The 21,104-nt window shown below is 38.1% G+C and overlaps 1 long non-coding RNA gene across 1 annotated transcript; it reads left to right on the top strand.

The window, feature by feature from the left end:
• The first annotated feature begins 130 nt into the window (after window positions 1–130).
• LOC143693949 (uncharacterized) lies at window positions 131–20,905 on the top strand. The gene is made up of 6 exons (XR_013182049.1): window positions 131–301; window positions 8,438–8,501; window positions 9,670–9,761; window positions 9,931–10,038; window positions 13,184–13,317; window positions 20,828–20,905. It is a non-coding gene; the product is annotated as an uncharacterized LOC143693949 (long non-coding RNA).
• Window positions 20,906–21,104: the final 199 nt, after the last annotated feature.

Raw genomic sequence — 21,104 nt, 5'->3', positions numbered from 1 at the left:
GGGCGGGGCTGGAGACGGCCCGGGGCGCGCGCGCGGCTCCGAGAGGCAGCGCCGGGGTGGGGAGGGAGCTCCGCCAGCAGGGGGCTGCGGACGGGACCCGGGCGGGAGGGACAGGGGCGGATCGCGGCTCCTGTTCTCCCTTCTTCCCGAGCGGGCCGTTTGACATTGCCGCCCCTCCGGAGTGGGAGGAGCTACCGGGGGAGGGCGGGGCTCCCAGGAGAAGGCGAGGGGGCGGGACCGATCCCCTCGGGTAGCGCCCTCCTAACAGGAACTCCGGTGACGGCCTGTCACGGAGCGACAGGTATTTAAAAGGGGCGGGTCATTCCCGAGTAGCCAATCGGAGCGGCACGGCCCCGCGCGCAGGGGGGACGTCTCTCCCGGTGCCAGCCGTTGGGGAAGTTGAGTGGCAGTCGTTTGGCCCAATCGGAGCGCGGCGTGCGAGTCACGTGGGCGCCCCCGGCGCCGTGCCAGGGCGCTGCGGGTGCGTGTGGGCCGGCGGGTGGCCCCGCTCCCGGCGTGCTCTGGAGCGGCGCGGAGCGGAGCATGGCGGGAATTATAGTCCGCCCGTGCGGGGGCGCGGCGAGCCCCGGTAACTCCGTTTGCTAGGAATGTTTATTTGTCCCGGTGGAAACTGCGATGGCTGGCGCTGAGGGATGTGGGAGAGCTTCGCCCTCATGCAGTTGAGAGGAGTAGCTTAGAGCAAGGTCAGGGAGAGCCCTGCGTGTGCCACTTGCCTCAGCTGGGAGCATTTTTATGGAATCCATCAGTGCATTATGTTGGAAGAGACCATGGAGGTCATCGAGTCCAACCTATGGCCGAACACCACCATGTCAACTCGACCATGGCCCTAAGAGCCAGATCCAGTCTTTCCTAAACAGTTTCCATTCCAGAGATGATGACTCTACCATCTCGGTCAGGCTCAGTGACCAGCAAATGGACGCCTTGGCTTTTTTGGGAGGGTGGGATTGTTTGGGTTTTTTAAATTGTCTTTTAGCAGTTTTCCCATTGAAATGCTATTTGGGAGCCTTTGTAACTCCCTCAAATGTTTTGCAAAACTTGTGGCTATAAGGAGCAGGTGGAGAAAACTTCGGGTTGCACATGCCTCATCAGCGTGGGGCATGCTGGCCTTTTTTTGAGCCTGAGATGGCAGGGGACAGCCTGCTTTTAGAAAAAGTATGATATTAAACACAGGCAGAATAAAAGAGCACACGGCTCTTTGCACTGATCACACGAACAACATATGTTTTATGGTTTTTATGCAGGGCTTCAGTTTTGAAATTAAATAGCTCATGTTTGTTGTCTGAGGTCTGGGCATTCCCTTTGATGCACAAATATGGCTCTTCAAAGGTCCTGAAGACTTGCAGTTCAATTTCACCAGTATGGATGGGGACTGTACTGGGTCTTAGTTGACTGATACAATTCTAATTAGTCCTTGCTGTTGTCTCTAGCTTTATTTTGTTTGGCAGAGGAAGGAAACAGTATGTTTCTTTCTATGCACAGTGGAAACCTTTTTATTACAGAGTCCTAGAATGGTTTGGGTTGGAAGGGACCTTAAAGATTATTTACTTCCAACCTCCCTTCTATGAACAGAAGCATCTTCCATTAGACTAGGTTACTCAAAGCCTCATCCAGCCTGGCCTTGAACATTTGGGTCATCCTTCAGCTTCTCTGGGCAACCTGTTCCAGTGGTTCACCACCCTCACAGTAAAGAATTTCTTTCTAACATCCAATCTAGACCTACTTCCTCTCGGTTTAAAGCAATTCCCACTTGTCCTCTCACTACCTGCCCTTGTAAAAAGTCCCTCTCCAGCTCTCTTCTAGGGCCCCTTTAGGTACAGGGAGGTGCTCTGAGGTCTCCCTGGAGACTCCTCTCCTCCAGGCTGAAAAGCCCCAACTCTCTCAGCCTGTCTTCATAGCAGAAGTGTTCCAGCCCTCCGATTATTTCCGTGGGCCTCCTCTGGACTCATTCCAACAGGTCCATGGCACTGCTGTGCTGGAGACCCCAGAGCTGGATGCATCCCTCCATTGAAGTTGCTGCTTTAGGGGAAAGATCTGTTCAACAATCCTTAGAGAATGTAACTATTTTTCCTCAATCCCTGCATTAGCCAAGGGGAGTGACTTGGTCACTGTGTTTGAAAGCAGAGGAACTGTATTGTCAAGTGTGTTGTGTGTATGTTTTGATCTGAGTACTTTGGTATGCTGTTTCTCCTAAAGGACTCCATTTCACACAGCCACAGAATGAGGCTAAGGAAAACTTCTGGAAGATTTTGAGGTTCAGTTTTGCTGAATCTGGCTTTTAAAAGGCTAAATTTTTGTGAGGTAGGGATTTTTTGTGTGTGTTGATTGTGGTTTGTTTGTCGTTGCTTTTTTACGCACTGTATTCTTTCTTGCTTAAATAGGCCAATAATATGTTAGAGATAGACATTTGCCCCTTTTCTAGTGTTGTCAGTGAGGCTTTTTTAATGAGCTGACCAGCTGGCATTTCAAGTGAAGGATTTTTTTTTAATTGGTTCATGAACGCAGAGCAAACGCGAGCAGAAATTTGCAACTATCAAGTGTTTTCTAAAGGGTGCTGGCTGATTTTACAACAGGCTCAGTCCTGATCTACTTTTCTGGATTTCTATTCTGTCAGTTGGCATCCTGTTTTTGGTAACAGCAGTTCAGGCTTAACGATGCAGCAGAGGAGCTGTTTCAAATGGCAGTGTTGGACGCTGAGAGAATACCTTTGTGTTTTCTTTCCTTCCTGACCGTTTTTCTCGATGTTAAGGAGCCAAAAAGGACCGATGATTCATATTAGCTGGGGAAAAAATGTGTATATCAGAGCTTTTTTTAATGTATAATTTACTACCAATGTTAACTTTCCTTGATTTGGAATCTGATTTATTTAAAAATTATTGCAGATCATGGTGTGGATAAGGTTATGTGATGTTTACTTTAAATTTCAGTGCTATAACTTTTACTTGCAACAGGGAGGTTATATCATTCTGAGTGTACTGTCAGAGTTAGATCAGACAATTTTTTGAGCGCAGACAAGCCCAGACAATGTGATTTATTTGAATGCTGACTAATGGTAAAGTGTTTCTTTGTCATTGGTAACAAATTATATTGTTGCCTATTTATTTTCAAACTGTTCTAAAGGCTGTACTCTTGAATATCTCAGAGCTCGGGCAGTGAAATTTAGTGGCAGCAAAAGCATAGTTCTAGTAAAAACTTTATTAATGTTTCTGTAAATTTATTGTTTGAAATGAAGTAAGGCTTAACAGTCTTATGATAAAATCAATCAAACAAATGCAGACAGATGGAAATTAAGAGACTTCTATAGGTAGATGGAAGGATTCAGTGGGTTTGGTACTACATGGTCATGACAGCAATGGAAAGTACATTTCTGTAAAGGAGATGCAAATGGTGCCTACTGGAAACTGCATTCAACCCACACTCATTGCTTGATAGGCAAGGACATTTTCCATTTCTCTCTTTTTATTTTGTCTTATTTTATTTTTACTTCCTCCATCCCCCATCCTGTTCCCCCCCCCCTTCTTGTGTTCTTTGATTTGTTTCAAGGTAATTTGGTTTGATTTGTTCCACTGTGTGTGGTGGTGCATTCTGTGAAGACAAAACCCCACAAAAATGTCCACATTAGTGACTGAGAAGTTGACTTTGCATACTGATTATGAACCATTTTGTGTATAGAAAATCAGTTTCCTATTTTGAGTGTGTAAAATAATGGCCAAATGCCTTAAGGAAAGAAAAAAGTCTTTCATTTCCAAGTTTCCTTAATAGTGGAATTATTCAGGGGATAATGCCAAATGCAGAATTCATATTATGGTTGTACAAACTAGAAAATCTTGAAAGCTGTGGATCTGCATATAGGAAAATGTCAAATGAGAGCTTTTCATTCCTCAACAAGAGCTACCATGTGTCAGTACTGCTGAAAGAATGACAGCAAAATTCCTGCAGAAAAAAAACTGCACATGGACACATCCAGGAAATCAATTATTACTCAGAAGTACAGGCTCATGGTTCATATCTCTCACCAAACTTCATTAGCAACAATTCAGCAGTGTTTAGTAACAGGAGTAGACACCTTCGTTTAGAAAGCCATTTGAAGAGCTGTTCAGGTTTGAAGGAGTAAACAAGTCTCTTTGTGTTCCTGCAGCTGAACAAGTTATTAAGATATTAAGATATTTTGAGGATGGCTTTAGAAATTAATGACACAATATCTCTTGAAATGAAGAATATTAAAATAGTACAGTTAAGCATAATTTGATGTGGTGAAAGATACTTGATTTCAGCTATGTGCTCAGATGGTCATTGATTTAAAAATGTTCAAATGAGAGAAAACATAACCCTATTGCCTGAAATTATCTTTGGGAACCTGAAGTTTAATACACTTAAAAAATCACCATCTATTAGTCTCCATATAGACAAAAATGACATGAGTTTACTCTAATTGTAAAATGGATTTTATTCAGCAGCTGCAACCCTTTGTGGACATGTGTAAATCACTTAAGCAGTGATACAAGATGGTCTGTAAAGAGTTTTGCACCTGTGTAACTATAATGAGGTTTGTAATTGATTTGAGTAGAAATTGCATAACTGGTGTGTTTAGACAAGGCCTTCATCTGGCATTTAATTCAATAACAGGAGAATCTCAAACCTTCCTTCTTTTCTTTCCAATAGTTTAAATGTGTTGATGTTGCTCCTCTGCTTCTTCTGTCTTAATTATCCTGCTTAATTTGCCTTTCCCATGACCTGTACAGTGGTAGAAATCACTCCAGTCTGCATGCACAGATCTGCTTTTTCGCTCTCCTTAGCCAAGCCCTGACATAATCATCTGCCACCGTAACCTCTTGCATCAACCTGCCTTTACTTCTTGTGAAAAAAACGGGGCTTTTCCATCTGCTGGGCTGGTGCCAGCCCTGCTAAATCTTCATCCCTTGTTAAAAAAATGAAGCAGAGACACACACTGGGCCGTTCTTTATAGAAATGAAAAATGCCATACTCAATGTTCTACATGTGTATTTTCTAACCCACATACATAAATGCTGTACAACATTTAAAACCTGTGGACCTCTGAAGTACCTATCTTGAAACATGTTTTGTCATCTGTAGTGTTTGCAAGCACCTTAACCAGAATTTAATTGTTCTTGGCAAATCCTGCACTCAAGTGTCTTTGCAAAACTTTCGTTTTATTCATTCTATTAAGAAGGAAAGTACAGCCTTGGGGATGATCAAAAAAGAGTTTTAAAAAAGGCCATTTTCTTCAGGGACATCAGTAAATGGCTCATCTGAAGAGTGATGTTTAACATGTAAATGCTAGGTACCTAGGTGTTGTAGATAGTGGGTCTTATTAAAATGTTTTGTTGGAACAGCAAAGCTGCTCAGGGAACCAGCTGGAGGGTAAAGCCAACCTCTGGGGAGTGGAGTAAAAGTTATATTCAGTTATATTCAGTTTAAGTATATGAGATCTCTCACTGTTTAGTTGCAATTAAGGTGAATTTTGTTGAAGTGAGAGAGGAGGGCGGAGTACAGGAAAGGCATTCTGCTGTTTGCTGTAACACCAGCTGCTGTTACAGCATCAGGGTAAGATGTGTGGAAACAGCAAAAAACAGAGGGGCAGAGAGGAAAAAAAAAATTAAAGTCATTTAAAGCCTGTTGAAATCAATGGGAGATTTTTCTTGGTAGCATGTTGATCATCCTTGATTTGAATTTTTCTTCATTGCCTCCCTCACCAGAACATTCCACATAGTTTCTGGTAGAAATTGAATGTAGGGGAAGGGGTAAAAGATTTTATTTGCACATTGTCTGTAAAGTGTTGCCATAATTCATTAAAGCTTAGCTCTTCTGATTTTAGTTTGGCTGATAAATTTGAGCAAGTTGTTTAAGTTGGAAAATTATTCTGCAGTATCAAAGAATACTTCAGTAGGTGATAAAAAAAATCGTATAGTAAAATATCAGCAAAGAATTCCCCATGCCTGGAAGTTTCACTCTAAGTATTGCGCAGTATTTTTCCATAATTGGGTTTATAGTCTAAATGTGAACAGCCTTGAGGAAAGAGAATTTTGCAAAAGATTTTTTTCTAGTGCTTTTCTCTTGGTAGCAATTCAGACTAATTGCCTCCTTGCTGTTTTCTAGACTACTTTTAGGTATTTTTCTGGTCAACTGCTGCATTAATAACTGCATTAAAATTATAAAAGAATTTAAGTCACATTGTTGTGGAATAAACTGTGCCAAAATGCACTATGCAATACAAAATAGGAGCTTATGGGTGCTTTGGGATAGTGTAATTTCAAACCATCCTTGCATGTAGATCTGAAGTGAGGACTCCATCATTGTCAAGAAGAGAACTCAGCAATGACTAGTTTGACTTTATATTACTTGAATTTCTTTGGCTTCTGCAGTGGCATCAAATGATTAGAGGATGCAGAAGTGAAAAACTGATGTATTGAGGTGAAGTTACTATGAGGTTTTTACTGCCTTCTGTCCACATATGAACTGAGACACCACGTTCTGTGATATATAATCTGTAGGCTTCAGGTCCCCAGCAATCTCTTTTTGCAAATGACTCTAGTGCCTGAATCCTATATTTATTGTTATCCAGTTGAATTTCTGGTTTTTTGTTGCTTTTTTACCCCCCCCCTTATCATATGTGTTCTGAAACAATGAATCTTAATGTTTAAAATCCTCTCCTGGGGAAACTGACCCCACAGTAATTAATCTAATCCTTACTGCTAAACTCTCTTCTTATGCCTTCCTTTCTTAAATATTTGTTCCACTTTATACATCTTAGAACATTGTAATCCCTATTGATACTCTATGCCATTTCCTGGTACATTCCCCCCGTTTATTACTGATACTTGCTCCCAGACATAAAAAATCATAGTATTTCCAATTAATTTGCATAGAATGGATTTCTAGTTGCTAAAGGAAAGCAGCCACATAAATTTGATGCAAAAATAAAGATCCTTTTCTTATTTGACTGTAGCAGAAGTACTGATGCAAAAACAGGACCAGGGAACAGACTCTTCTGCCAAAGCAGCCAAACCACTGTTCAAGGCAGGGTTCATTCTCCTTTGACATGGCAATCAGCAAGTAATACAACATTTATGTAACAAGCCATGCCATACCTTTTAAAAGCCTCTTTGTTGTCTTCTGATGTGAATTCTGTCCTCTAAAATTTTTTCCTAGTTTTTGCTTTTGTGCTCTCTGTACTTCTGCATTTAGGGACACTTGGGAGGGAGGAGGGGTTGCATGAGGTTGTCTTAAACACAAAGATACAAATTTGTCTTACAAATGCTGATTTAGTAACTCTGCTGCCCTGACACATGCATTCAGCCTCCCTGGTCTCTTCCTTCTCCCATCTTGTTTGATATTGTGCCATTTATTTTTACATGGAACCAGTGTTGCTTGAGATCATCCAGAATTGCCAAGACAGGTTTAATAACCCTAATTTCAATACTTTTCCTTTCTGAGCTAGAGCAGATGCACTTTGGTTTTGCATGAAGGACTACACTCAGTATTACTTTGGCTTCTTTGTGCCATGGATTTTGTGCCAAATTATTTACCTTCAAAATTATAAGGGTGAGAGATTGGAAAAATCTTCCAACTGTTCCCTGTACATGTGCCTCAAGTGTGGACCTTTATGTACAGTATTCAAAATTCAACATGAGATCCTTTCCAGTCCCATAAACTACTGCAGGGATATCTGTCATGGAGCACTTCTTCCCCTTCCTTCTCCTTCTCCTTGGAACTTGGTGTTCACTCTGTTGTTTCTAACTCTTTACTAACTCTTCCTCTTCCTCTCTATAGCTGATGCCTTGTTGTATTTCTTGGATATATTTCAACTTGGCTGTTGGGCTCAGCCTTGATCTTTAGTGGATCCACTGTAAAGATTTCTGGAACTACAAGTGTCTGGCACAGGGCAGTCCCTGACCTCTTCCCACAGGTTTGCAAGTCCACAGAGGCAAGCTGGATAGGGAATATGACCAAGCTATCTTCATCATGATTTTTTTTGCTGGTTACCAGGATTTTTTTACTTTACTCAAATGTCTTTTTGTTACATACTGTTCTGTTTATACAATGTCATGTATTGAATATTGTGTTTGAAGGCTGTATGTATTTATGGAGTCATACAACTTTTGAAAAGATCCTATTTCTTAATATTGAGAATAAATTCAGGAGTTTCTAAGGTAATGGCCTCTTTTTTGGAGAAAATACCCCCATTATCTTACAAGGTTCTTTAATTTGCTGAATTAGTTCTACTTACATCTCCTTCATGCGACTTCCACCTGAAGCAGAGATACACTTCATGATTTTTATTGCAGGCAGATGTTAAGATTTGTGTGGAGATCCTAGACAATTTTTATTGGACTGTTAATTATTAGCATTTGAATTATAAGCATGGAATTATGCTAATATTTTGTTATTTCTGCAACAGTTACCCTTCTTCTGGAGAGAAACGTGACTTGTGACTTTCTTGTTTTCTTCATTAGCTCATTGTGGTAGGTAACAATAAAAAGAAGACAGTGTTCAAATACTCTTTCAAAGGCAGTAGAGTAATTCTGCCAGGCTTAGAAAAAATGCAGTGTCATTTCACTGCAGTCCCACCACCCTACTGTGACCTATGGCTTAATGTACACTGTCCTAACCTGGACTGTCAAGTATAAGTTGTATATGGTTTCTTCTAATGTGATAGGAGAAAAATTTTATTAATACAGGCAGCACAGCTACTCACAGCTAGAGACTAGAAAAGCTGTGAATATTCAGTACAAAGACTGACTATCTTTTACTTAATTCTCTGTTTTAGTTGAGAATGACATATGCCTCTGAAGATCAGCCAGCTCCTCCAGAGTATTATAAGCCCTGTCTGTCAGCTTATATATAATGCAATTATAAAACAATAAACATATGCAATAAATAGTTTTGTTTTGGAGTCCTATAGAGGCTCCTAAAAATCCAGAAATGCAAGGTCAAACCCTGAGTGCTTTTAGGCATACAAGCCTGAATCATATAAATTTGTGATCATAAAAAGTTTTCTCTCTCTGTTACATGTTAGAACAATCTAAAAAATGACAGATCCCCAGTAGGATGAAAAGATGAAATATCAATATTTTAGTTACTCTGCCTCCATATGGTATTATTATCCTTTTACTCATACACCCAACATTATGGCAGCTAGTTTCTTGAAAAGGAAGAAGAAGCAATCAGCTTCCTAAGCACTAGTGCAACATAGGTCTGTAAGGAATGCCTATGCTAAAGGATGAGAGATATAATCATGGCTTGTTCCACCCATCCATGCTTGAGAAATTAATACCTCTCAAAGCAGGTTTTTAATTTGGTAATTAGACATTCTTGTGCTTGATCTTAAGTTCATTTTGGAAGTAGTACTCTTGTAATTTCTAACCATCACTTTTTATTAACTCTTGGGAAGCCACACTTCTGTGTATTGGGAGATTAAGTGTAATCAGATTCCATCTCACTAAAGCACTTCTGTATAAACCACTTCACCTTCTGTTTAACTGAGAAACTGAACATGGAGAGGCTTTATGTTAACAAGGAAAGGATGAATATTTAAATTGGCCAGAATGGTATTATGGCTCTTCTGAGCCTCTTAGTACATAGTTACTGGCATTGCCTCGTTGCCTATGCTTATGTTGTCCTTATTTTCAGGCATCTGCAAGGATTGGGAAATGCTCTGGAGTTATGAATAATACACCAGTAGAAGAATTGGGATGCTAAGTGTTCAAAACAAGCTCATCTGGGTATGTGTGTCATGAGCAAACAAACGCTGTGTTCTACCCACCTTTCTAGTCAACTCTGCGTTTTTGGAAAATATAGTTTCTGAGGACTAACTTACCTGTGGCAGAGCCTTTTCCCACTGGAGGAATAGAGGCCAGTTCTTTTGGTAACAATTCTGTTTGCAATTTTCAGACTGGTCAGTGGACCCTCATAACGGCTGCCTACAAGGAGTTTGCCAAGCACCCACTCCCAAGGACCTTTGACTGACTGGAGAAACTGCTCTTCATTGGAAAATGAAAGGTGAAAAGAGCTGAAGACCATTATTCTGTTGCAGTGATTATACTTTTGGTCTAGTGCAGAGTATCCTACTGTGTGTGAGCAAGGATCTGCACAAGTCACGTCTGCTGATGAACAGAATTTAAACTTAGAGTAAAAGAACTGTAAAGATGTGGTAGTGTATTTTGCCTTTTAGACTCTGTTTGAAGTGTCTGTCCTGAAACCTAATAATATCTATGTTTTGTAGGGCTCTGAAGAACAGTAGTACAGATTGGCAGATGTTTTGATCTGATGGGAGCTGAAATTCTATTCTTAAACCATTAATACTAAATAGACCTTAATTTCCTGCACTTCAGCTCTGTTGCAAGAGAATTGATTGTGATATTTGAGACAGAAAAGAAAAAAATTATGATGGTAGTTGTTGAAGATTTTACTTCAGTTTTAGAGAAATGTAAGAAATATTTTAAAACCAAAACTTTTATCCTATGCTTGTGGTGGAGTGAAAAGAAAAATGCCTGTGCCTTAAGGAGCACATATGAAATTATCAGCAGGAGCATTCTTGGTGCTTAGCTACTTGGTTAATCTAAGAACTTGCCCACTGTAACAGAGTTAAATGTTTCTTGCAGTGAGTTTTCAAATTCTTTTGAAGATAGAGTTGCTTGGATTCTGATCAGACTGAATCCGTGACAAAAGAACTGGGACTATGAGATGAGAAAAATTGGTAAATTTTCCTACAAGGATTTCTATCTAGGTGCTGTGAATTGTTGCCAGAGCACACTTACAGTGATGTATCTGTTGGACTTGTGTCTTTTATGTCATGTCCTTCCTAGAAGCCAGGAAGATGCTGCTGCTACTGGTGTTAGTCAGGATCAGAGTGATAGCCTCTTGCAGAAGCACTTTGGCTTAGTTACTGGATCAAAAGCCATCTTTCTTGGCAGTGTTATTGGCAGTTTTCTAGGTATATTTTTAAAATATCTTTTTTTCCCTCTAGGATAGTTAATAGATGAGCTCTGAAAAAAAATTGCAGTACTTCCTCTAGAGATGAGGATGTCTTGGACATTTGTGTTTTGGTTATTTATCAGGGTGCAATTTCTCTCTAGAAATGGTGAGAACACTTGCAGATTTTGGGTGATAGGGAGAAGTTGCCAATGAGTTGGGAATATTTTTATAAGATCTCTTTTATAACATCTATTTTTTATGTTTTACTTGAAGACAATAATTTTAAAGTCATTAAAATGTATAATTCTTAAGTTCAGCACTTGAGCTTGTATTTCTCTTTAAGCATGTGAATAACCCCAATAAAGTGCACAGAGGTAATCTTATGCTGAAGTATTTTCGCTGAATTGTGTCCCTAGAAAACTTGATATATGCAAAGAAAAAACATATCTAAATATATGAGCATTGTTCCCAGATTTGGTAGAAATGTTTCTGCTTTCTATATGTACTTATTATAATAAGTTTCCTTTGAATGCAGTTTGAATATAATTTTGCTGTTCAGCAATCCTGATGCAAGAAACATGCCATAAATATCTTGCCCTTCTCTCCCTCCCCCAAAGTTGCATTTGGCAAGTGTATCATGCTATATGTTGATGTTACTATTTTATAAAGAATTTATAAAATTTTGGACAGTAATGACATTTTTGCACTGTTCCATAAGCACAGAGAAAATGTAAGACCACTTACTCTCCTACTCCAATCCAATATAATATTAATCATGATGCCCAAGAAACTCTATTATCACTCTGGAAACAGGATTAAACCACCCTTGTCCTTAAGAGTTATTCATAATTCATTTAGGAAGAATCAGCCCACTGGAGTGGATCTCAAATTTTTAGTTTTGGTGACTGGGGTGAATAAGCTCTCAAGAAAGTGCACGAGATATATCCTGAGGGGGTAAGTTTATGAGGAACCTGATGTTGCTCAAGGCTCACCAAGTTGTAATAAAGAGTAGCTGATATGTATAGGCAGTGCACAGCCCAGTTATTACTCTTACTGTCCAGTAGGAAGCTCTGTATGGTTCCAGGATATGACCCTTTTATTCCCTGGGGAGAGGAGAAAGCCAGAGCTGGATCTGCACATCACAGGTCTCTGCTGTAAGAGTTGAGTAGCTGGGGTCATGCAGAGCAGTGTCTGCTAACATTTCCATGGGAGGATTTGAAACTGGAATCCCAGGAGTCCTTTTGAGACAGGGATCAATGACTGGGACTCCCTGTTCAGTCTGTTTTCCTTGGGGTTGTAGGTAGCCAGAACTGCAGGGCAGAGCAGCTCTCTTGTGAATGGTTGTAGGTGGATCTCCAGGTGACAATGTTAAATTTAGGTATTTTGGTCAATATCCCAAGTGAGGCTGGAAAGACTCCAGGCCATTGTGTCATTTCAGGAATTCTCACTGATGTGATCAATCACTGATGTGATTGCTCTAAACAGACCAGTAGATTTACAGCTCCAATTTGGCTTAAATACCTGTGGTGTACCCTTTGTTTACCTGTGTGTCTTTGCTCTGGGCACTCAGAGCAAGTTGTGTTGGACCATGATCAAAAGTAAATGTGTCAGAGTCATGTTTTAGAAGCATAATTATGATACAGTACAAGTGAAATGGTGCTTAATTATAAATAATTAGTTTTATTTCGTTGCAATTTTAGAATCATTAGTGGACTTGTCTGAGTTTTCAACCTTAGTGTCTCCTGGAATAAGGAAGGATAGAGTTTTCAAAAAGTGCTCTTTTTATTGGTTAAAAAAAATTATCAGTCATCTTCATTTACTTCACGAATCATGGGATCTAGAGATGGGAAAGACTTACTACTTTATGTAGTCCATTGCCTTTCTCAGCAAAATGGTTTTCTGCCATAAACTTTTCCAGTGCTTTGGGCAATTTAGTTTTAAATATCTTTGCAAATAAACAGCATTTTCACTGCTTCTCTAGGTAAGTTATTGAACACCTTTTTTTTTTTTTCCCCAAGTGATTTCATTATATTTTACTTTATATTTAGCATACATATATAGATAGCTAGATGGATAGAGATATCTTTTAAAAGACAGAAATTTGTTATCTGAGATTTTCTGGGTTAGATAGAGAAAAAAAAACTTCTCTCCAGTCCAATGCTGTACATACCCAATGCCTCAGCAAATGCTGAGGTTTTGCAATTATGTTTTCATATCTATTTTGTTGCAGTAAGGATCCCCTGAAGAGTGAGAGAGGGTATACTATTGAAAAAAATTCTTTCAAATACATCCTGACTGAAAAAAAAAAAAGGGTCTCCTATTACCATGACTACTTATCACAGCCATTGCTGATTGCAATGACAGGTAAGCAAAATGAGATTTGTAAATTATATCTCTGTATTTTAAATTAATGACTACATCTTTGCTACTGTCCTTAGTAATTTTTGCTCTCAGGAACTGCAAATCTTTGTAGGCATTCCTTCTGAACTAACACTGTTGTTGTTGAAACAAATTGCGCCGGTCGTCTTCTTTTAATCTCTCTAAAATGTTAAAGATCAAGTAAAGAAAAACATTATAGAGGCACAAAAATCTAGCATTCACTTTCATTTTTTTTGCCTTTAATCTAACTGTAACTGCTCCTGCTAGAAGTGTTTTTGTAGCACATCTATTTGTCCAGAAATGTAATGATTTGTCACCTCTTTGGAACAATTTATGTGATAACAATGACTTAGTGTGTAAGACTCTACAACGAGGGCATGATTAAAAGGAATTTCAGAACAGAAAATGTTTCTTAAACAGGTCAGTTTAAGAAAATAAGCCTAAAAATATAGCCTGCTAAAACATTTAATATAAAAATAAAGATAGCATCCTCTATTTTAAAATTTATAAATATCTTTAATATTTAAAGTTTTAAAATATTATTTTTATTAATTTCCTGAATAGCTAGAATCCAAATAGATATAGGTCTTCCAATAATTTTATTCTTGGTAGTAGAATCATTCATGGTTAGAATTTGGCAGGCTTAAGTTCCTTAATAAATGGTATCTTAATGAAATCACATGATTGACTATGTAGCTGTAGATCCGTTCATGACCAAAAAAAGGATTTGAAACTGCTATTGCCTTCATCCCTTAATTTCATACAACAAACTTCTGGTATTTCCCCTCAGAAATGATAAAGTTCTTAAGAAACTGATCTGCTGCCCTCCCTTCCCAAAACTATTGTTGGGACTTACATACATGCCAAAATGTTTGAAGTACTTAATGAACTTTAAATAAGTTGTATCTGACTTTTGTATACTTTCTTTTCCAGGGATTTTAGCTTCATCTATAGAATATCTGTGGAGATATTTTGCTCAAAATAAAACCAAAAATGAGGTAGAAATGAATCCATAAGGAAGTAGTGCTCCCATCTGAGTTGTCATTTGCTACCTTTGGTTGTCAAAATTGCTGAGCAAAGTATGCAAATGAGCAAGCTTGTTGCCCAGAAAGTTAAAGATAGAAATCTTCAGAATTTTTGCATTCCTGTGAGAGGCCTTTTGGATCAGTTTCTTGTGAGAAATCTTCCCACCAAAGTTTCAGATGGAACTGAGGAAACATAATGTATTTAATTGATTAGGAATTTACTGGATAACCAGTAGTGGTGAAACCTCTAACCACCATGAGTAAATGTGATTAGATGCTAAAAAAATTACTGAATTTTCATTAATTAGACTTTATGTCCAAATGCAATTTCCAGAAAGTAAAATCTTATTTCCTTTACAAATTTGTCTTTGTCTCTTTCTGCTCTTATCCTGAGCAATTTTTAATTTCCAAAGCTGATGAATATCCGCAGTCATCTCTCATATCATACATCTACACTCCAGTCTAACAATGTAGCTATAGCTCCTCAGGATACATCTGAGCTGGCTTTAAAACTGCTCTTGTGGGTACCCAGCACAGTGTAGCCAGACAGGGGCTTGGGGTTTCATTTAGGCTGTTTGATTTTGGCTTTAACAGTCTGTGCTGGGACTCATCCTGCCTTGGGATGGGCTTTTGTCAGTCACTAAATTGGTTAGATAAGTCAGCTTGGATATGTACATCCAAGCTTCCCTGCCTAGTGTCATACCAGCATATTCTTGATTCCACTGGAAGTTGTGTAGGGCAAAGAAAGGTCAGTGTGTTCAGACTCCTGTGGAGGGAATAAAGGGATTTGCAACATCTAAGTGGCCTGCAGTAGCTTCAAAGTGAAAAAAATACAATGCAGGAGTTACATCATTGCCTTGAGTGTTTATAATATTTGATTTCTCTCCCCAGTAGATGGATAAAAGACCAAACTCTGACAAGAGTAATGGATTTGAACAAATCAAACTTAACAGAAAATATTACAGTCTAGAGTATTCAGTCCAATCCCCATGTCATTTAGCATAAAAACTATCAAGCAAACCAGTACCAATTTCTTATATTACTCCCACCTTCCTTAGATTACTTGTCTGAGATTTATTTTTGCAAGTTTCCACTTTATAGTATATTTTTATTACCAGTGATAGAAATATATTTATTTTAAAACAGGATGTAACAATATTGCAGTGTGTTGCCCTTTGTTCAGTACCATATTTTACTCTTTTCTTCTTCTTAGTAGTAATGATAATAATACTTAACAATTATAGTACCCCATGTATTGAAAAGACCTTTGCTGCCATCAACTTGGTGTCTTGTGTAGATTAGTTAGATATTGTATCTCTATTTTAGAAATAATCTGAGACAGGAGATCTTTAACAACCTTTGAAAAGTATTCCTAATTGTCTCTCAGTGAGTCCTTGTATGTATAACTCTAGTTTCCAGAGGTTCCTGGCCTCTTCTGTTACCTTCAACAGGGGAATAAACTATTACTCTAAAAAGAGGAACCAAGGAGGATAATTGACAGTGTGTCTGCAGTAGAGTAAAATGCTGTTTCCCCTTATGTGCACTCTCCTTCAGTCTCCATGGGTTCCATACTATACCCAGCATATACTGCACCCCTCTTGTAGCCACAGACCCACTGCTGCAGAGCTCAGCCGGCAAACCTCAGACTCTGGAGACTCTAGAGAGTCTCTAGTTACAATATTTTTCCTTCTCACTTTCTGTTGATCAATCATCTCAGTACTCCTGCATATTATCTGCTGATTTATCCATGACTTCCCTCTAATTGTAGTCGCTTCCTACCATTCTGTTCTCACATTCCTATGCTTGCTGGAAAGTGGCTCAAGAATCTTAGTGGTATAATTGTCATGGATTTATCCATCCAAAGGCATGTTAAAATTAAGAACAGTGTTCCAACATATGTTACACCCCACACTTGCTACCACCATCTTTTGTATGCAGGAATTCACATTTGGTTCTGCTTTCCTTCCCTCCTACACTTACATTTCCTATACATGCACACACACACAAACATCTGCTTTCCATTCTCCAATCAATAGTATAATTTAGCTGCTTAAATAAAACTTGGTATATTTGGGGTCTGTAGATGTAACATTCAGAATGAAAATATCATGTATTTTATCTGTCCACGGTAAATTTTGTAAAAGGACCTGCCATGAGAGTATTTCTAGTCCAGGAAAAGAGCAGAAGACAGCATGAAAGGCTGTCCTGTGGGACTTTTTTGGTCTCTGTACTTGTATTATTTTACAGTGTAAGGCTGATGACTTTGATATGTTATCTTTAATATGCATTAAAAGTTTATTTTAAAGTTTATTATTTAAAATACTGTAACAAAGTATTCTTAGGATTTTTGCACATGCTGCTTATGTATCAATGTATTATGTAGGATAGCATATGAGGGTTTTTTATCATTGAGGTTTCATCAAAACTGGACAGAAAATAAAATTGGATAATCCTCTTTTTTCATTTGGGGGGATTTTATTTTTTAAATAGTTCACCTCTTCCAGTGTTGGTTTAAGCAAAAAAAATCCAATATGAAATGGGCTTTTGAACAAAGGTCTAATTTAAATATAGATAGAAAAGGGCAACATTTTTTCCTTTACTGCATTTTGTGCATGCCAGCAAAGTCTGCCAGTACATCTTGATGATTATTTACAAATAAGTTTCTGTTTCTATCCACCAAAATATTTTCCATCTTGAGAACATAGGCTTCCAATAACAATTTTATGGTTAAAGTTGTAAACCAATTTTTTATTAAGAGCTTTTGATGCTGACTTTCATAAAGGAAAACTGTTTTAAATTTTGAAGTGTGACGTGTAGTCAAAAAGGTACTTGGAAAGGACTCAAGTTTAACTGCACAAGCTGTTTTTTTGAGAGGATGGAAACTGTAAAGAAATTGTTCTAATTTTTACAGCAAGAAAACCTTTGCTTTTGATAAACCATTGAAAAATGTCTTGTCCAGAGACTCAATACTCTTGACTAGCGTGAGAAAGAATTGCAGTTATTATTAAGTAGGCAGGTCTTTCCCTATTAGATTGTGTTCAATGCAGTGGAGGTAGTAGAAATGCTTGAACATAAATTAAAAAGAAGTGTTTCTTAAACCTTACAAGACCAAGCAGCTCTTTTTAGCAGAACTGTACCCCTGGTCAGCAAGGGAAGCGAAAAGGGCAGAGAGGTTTCCTTGTTTTCATATGTCATACTTGGGTCTTTAAACCAGCAAAGAGATGAGATCTCTGAGCACATCCAAAAGTTTGACACTGCTGAAAGGAGGATTTCAGGTTCTGTTATTCCTGCTTCCTCTTCCACTTTCCCTTACTTCTGCCCCAAGGTCCAACTTTTTTTTTTACAGCCACTGTTATTTGTTCAACCACTCATGAGTGGATCCAGCTCATTAAGTAAGCAGAAAACAGGGTGTTTTTTGCTGAACTAAGCAGGCTTTTGCAATTTTACTTGTTATATTTGTCATGAAAAAGTGACTACACATAACAAACAAACAATCACAGTCCTGAAAAACATACAGTGTTTCATAAACCAGAAGGATTACTTGTATGCTTAAGCCATTATGAGTTCAAAACCCGAGAATGAAACAATTTATCTTTTCTGATGGAAAATAAAATCAGGATATTTTATACCAGAACCAAAGAATTTCTGCAGTTGCTCTCACCCCAGAGTAATTGAGAAACAAGGTTATTTTTTTCATTTAAAGGTCTGCATGGATGCTAGGATTTCACAAAGACTAAGTCAAGGTTAAACTGGCTTCCTCTTCAGTTTTAAAACTGGCAAACTTTGCTCCTCTTAACCACTCTGGTTTTAGCCCCTTGTGTTTTCCAGAAAGTTCAGAGACACATTCCATTCTTGTTTGAAAAGACTTTTGTTGGTTTGTTCAGTGCTCTGAAATAAGCAGGTTATGTTTCCTTTCTATTGAAAATCATGATGTAATGGGCAAAACATCAGGAATTTGTAATGAAAATTCTCAAGTTCTTCATTCCATAAGAGAAAAAATTAAAGGTGCCAAACTAAGCTCTTCTATAAGCTTTTTAGGTTTTCTGCTTCTTGAACAGCTCTGAATGTTTTTAGACCATAATTAATGAAAATAATATAATGTCTTTGGCTTTTGGTACAAAGTCTATTTTTCTTTTATTCTTTTAAGTGAGGAGAAAGCACCAGATGAATCTTGTTTTTCAAAACTTGGTTTCAAGTGTATCAACATGTAGTACTTTATTTCTGCAAGTATCCTAAGACTTCAATAAAATGGGTTCTGAAAATAGTTACCCTTCCAAAAGGCCAAAATTAGACATAACATCCTTGTAAGTGCATGTGTTCAAGAGCAGGGTATTTTAAGACCTGCATTTTAATCTAAATGTGTTTGCTATCAGCTACAAAAGTTAGGCCTTCACAGATTGTTCTCTGCACAAGGAAAATCAGTGATTTTGTTTGAGGTATAATATGAGTGCTTTTACCTTTACTAACCAACAGTGGTGAATAGAAGAGAAATTGAACCAATGGTTCAGCATATTTTAGCCTGGTTCCAGCCTTTTTTTCTCCCCCTTAGTATAGATATACTCTCTGAACTGCAATAACTACAACCCACCTACAAGTGTTAAGATGCTCATTACTGCACATGTCACAAGAGGGATTTGAAAAACTATCTCTGTGTAAGGAAAAACTATTTATGATGCCCAGTATTAAAATTTAAGTGCATATACTTATATTAGCTCTCTTGAGGAAAAAGAAATCTTATATAAGGGAATGAAGTTTTATGTACACCCTGAATATGTAATAGAAATTTTTCCATAGGCAGAAAAATCACAGAAGGAATTCTAGATGCACAATAGAAGGATGACAATGATTAATTAGCTGAATTTACAACAAAAGAATTGTTGCACAATTTGACTCAAATATCAGTAATATAATGGAGCTACGTAGTTCCTTCTACTCTGGATATAGGATACTGAACAAAAAGCAGAAAGGTCAGTAATACAATTTGTCCCATTGGCTTTCTGATACAATACAAGAAATAGATTGGTTATGAGTTTTCAACCATGGATTGCATAGATTACAGAAGCAAAAAAAAAAAGTGAGTTATGAGGGAGTTTTTTGTTCCTTTTGCCTCCAGCAGTTGAACTTGGAATGAAAAACAGAAAAAGGATACTCTCTTGACACACCAGTAGTTTCCAGCTCTTTAATTATAAATCTTAACTTTGGCCTAAATGCCTTCCAAAATGTTTAGAATTTCCTAAAATCTAAAATATTGTTTTAGGACTTGCAGAGCAAGCAGTTTTCAATCTGAGAAATACAGAAAAAGCCTCAGTTGGGCATTGTCTCAAGAAGACTTATTTGAGAGCCTGTTACTAAATCTTGTCCTTTGGTATGCAGATCCAGAGTCATTGTGATTGCTATTGCCTTTGCAGATGAACAAGCTGTGTTGCAACTGTTTTTAGGAATGTTTTGTTGCCATTAATTTAGCAGTCACTTTTCTTTTTATGGGCTTTCCTCATTTCAGAACTTGAGACTTATCTACATGGACCAATTCGTGAAAATTAATGTGAGTCAACTAAAGATGTGACTTAGAAATAGATCAGTTAAACGTCATTAAAACCCCTAAGGACCTTCTTATCCAGAATTCAAGTGGTCCTAATTTAATTTAATTTACTTCATCAGTGAAGTTAGATCATTCAAATGTAGTTTCTAAAGGAGAACATCCACATTAGGAATTAATGTAGTTTTACAGCTTCTCTTTAAAGTAACATTTTTAGTTAATTCACTTTCCTGATTGTCTTCATATAAATAAATCCCTAATCCCACAAGTGTTTTTAGTTCTGGCTAATCCTTGACACTACTTAATAAGGGACTGCATAATCCAGATAGTGTCTATACCAATTGCTCTGTTGGAAAACATCCAATTTCCAGTCTCTGCTGCATCTGGTAAGACTCTTCTCTGACTTTACCAGCAAACTATAGGGCAGTTGTAAGGCAGGCTAAACCTACAGCAAGAGGGTTTTGTTCCCCAAAATCAATTAGCTGATACTAATACAATGAGACTTCCATCTATTAGCCAAGCTAAAAAGCTTTTAAGCTGATCTGCAGGGGATATCTTTAGCATCTTTATCCAGACTTTCCCTGAGGGGTGAACCATTTTCAGTTAAATGTCATGCTTGAGAGGATGCTTGAACCTTGCTGCAATGCTGAGGTGCAATTGTTGAACAGAGATGGAGAAGTCTGTGTAGGGGGCAATTTAAATTCCATACTGGATTTCATGAGTGTCAGTCAGCAAGGGCTGCATAGGGAATGTATAGGATCAGTATATTTTCAGCAGGCAGATCAGGCATTTAGGTAATTTTAGGTGCTTTGCGTAGATTATGGCATTATATATTTCTCTGTAAGAACTTAATGCTGGTAGGAAATTAGACCATTTGAGCTATGTTTTTAAACCAAATCTGAACTGCTATGCTTTTCCTTTGTTTGCTTTACAGTGGACCTTTGAAGCAAAGACACAGAGATGAGTAAAAATATGGATAGTGATGATACCGTTGAAGTAGAGTAGTGTTTATGGTATGTAGAGATGTGAATTTCTGCCTTGTGACAAACTGTATGATTGATCTTGCTATGCATGTGGGCTGGTTTGAGCTGGGGTAGAGATAATCATCTTCACAGTGGCTCTTGTGGGCTCTGCTTTGGATTCCCCATGAAAACAGAATTGATAATAGATGTTTTTGTTATTGCTGAGAAGGGCTTGTGCCCTGAGTCAAG

This window comes from Agelaius phoeniceus, chromosome 1, assembly GCF_051311805.1.
Source record: "Agelaius phoeniceus isolate bAgePho1 chromosome 1, bAgePho1.hap1, whole genome shotgun sequence".
Taxonomy (NCBI): domain Eukaryota; kingdom Metazoa; phylum Chordata; class Aves; order Passeriformes; family Icteridae; genus Agelaius; species Agelaius phoeniceus.
The sequence above is the reverse complement of the archived record's forward strand: the minus strand, read 5'-3'. Positions and strand labels throughout refer to the sequence as shown.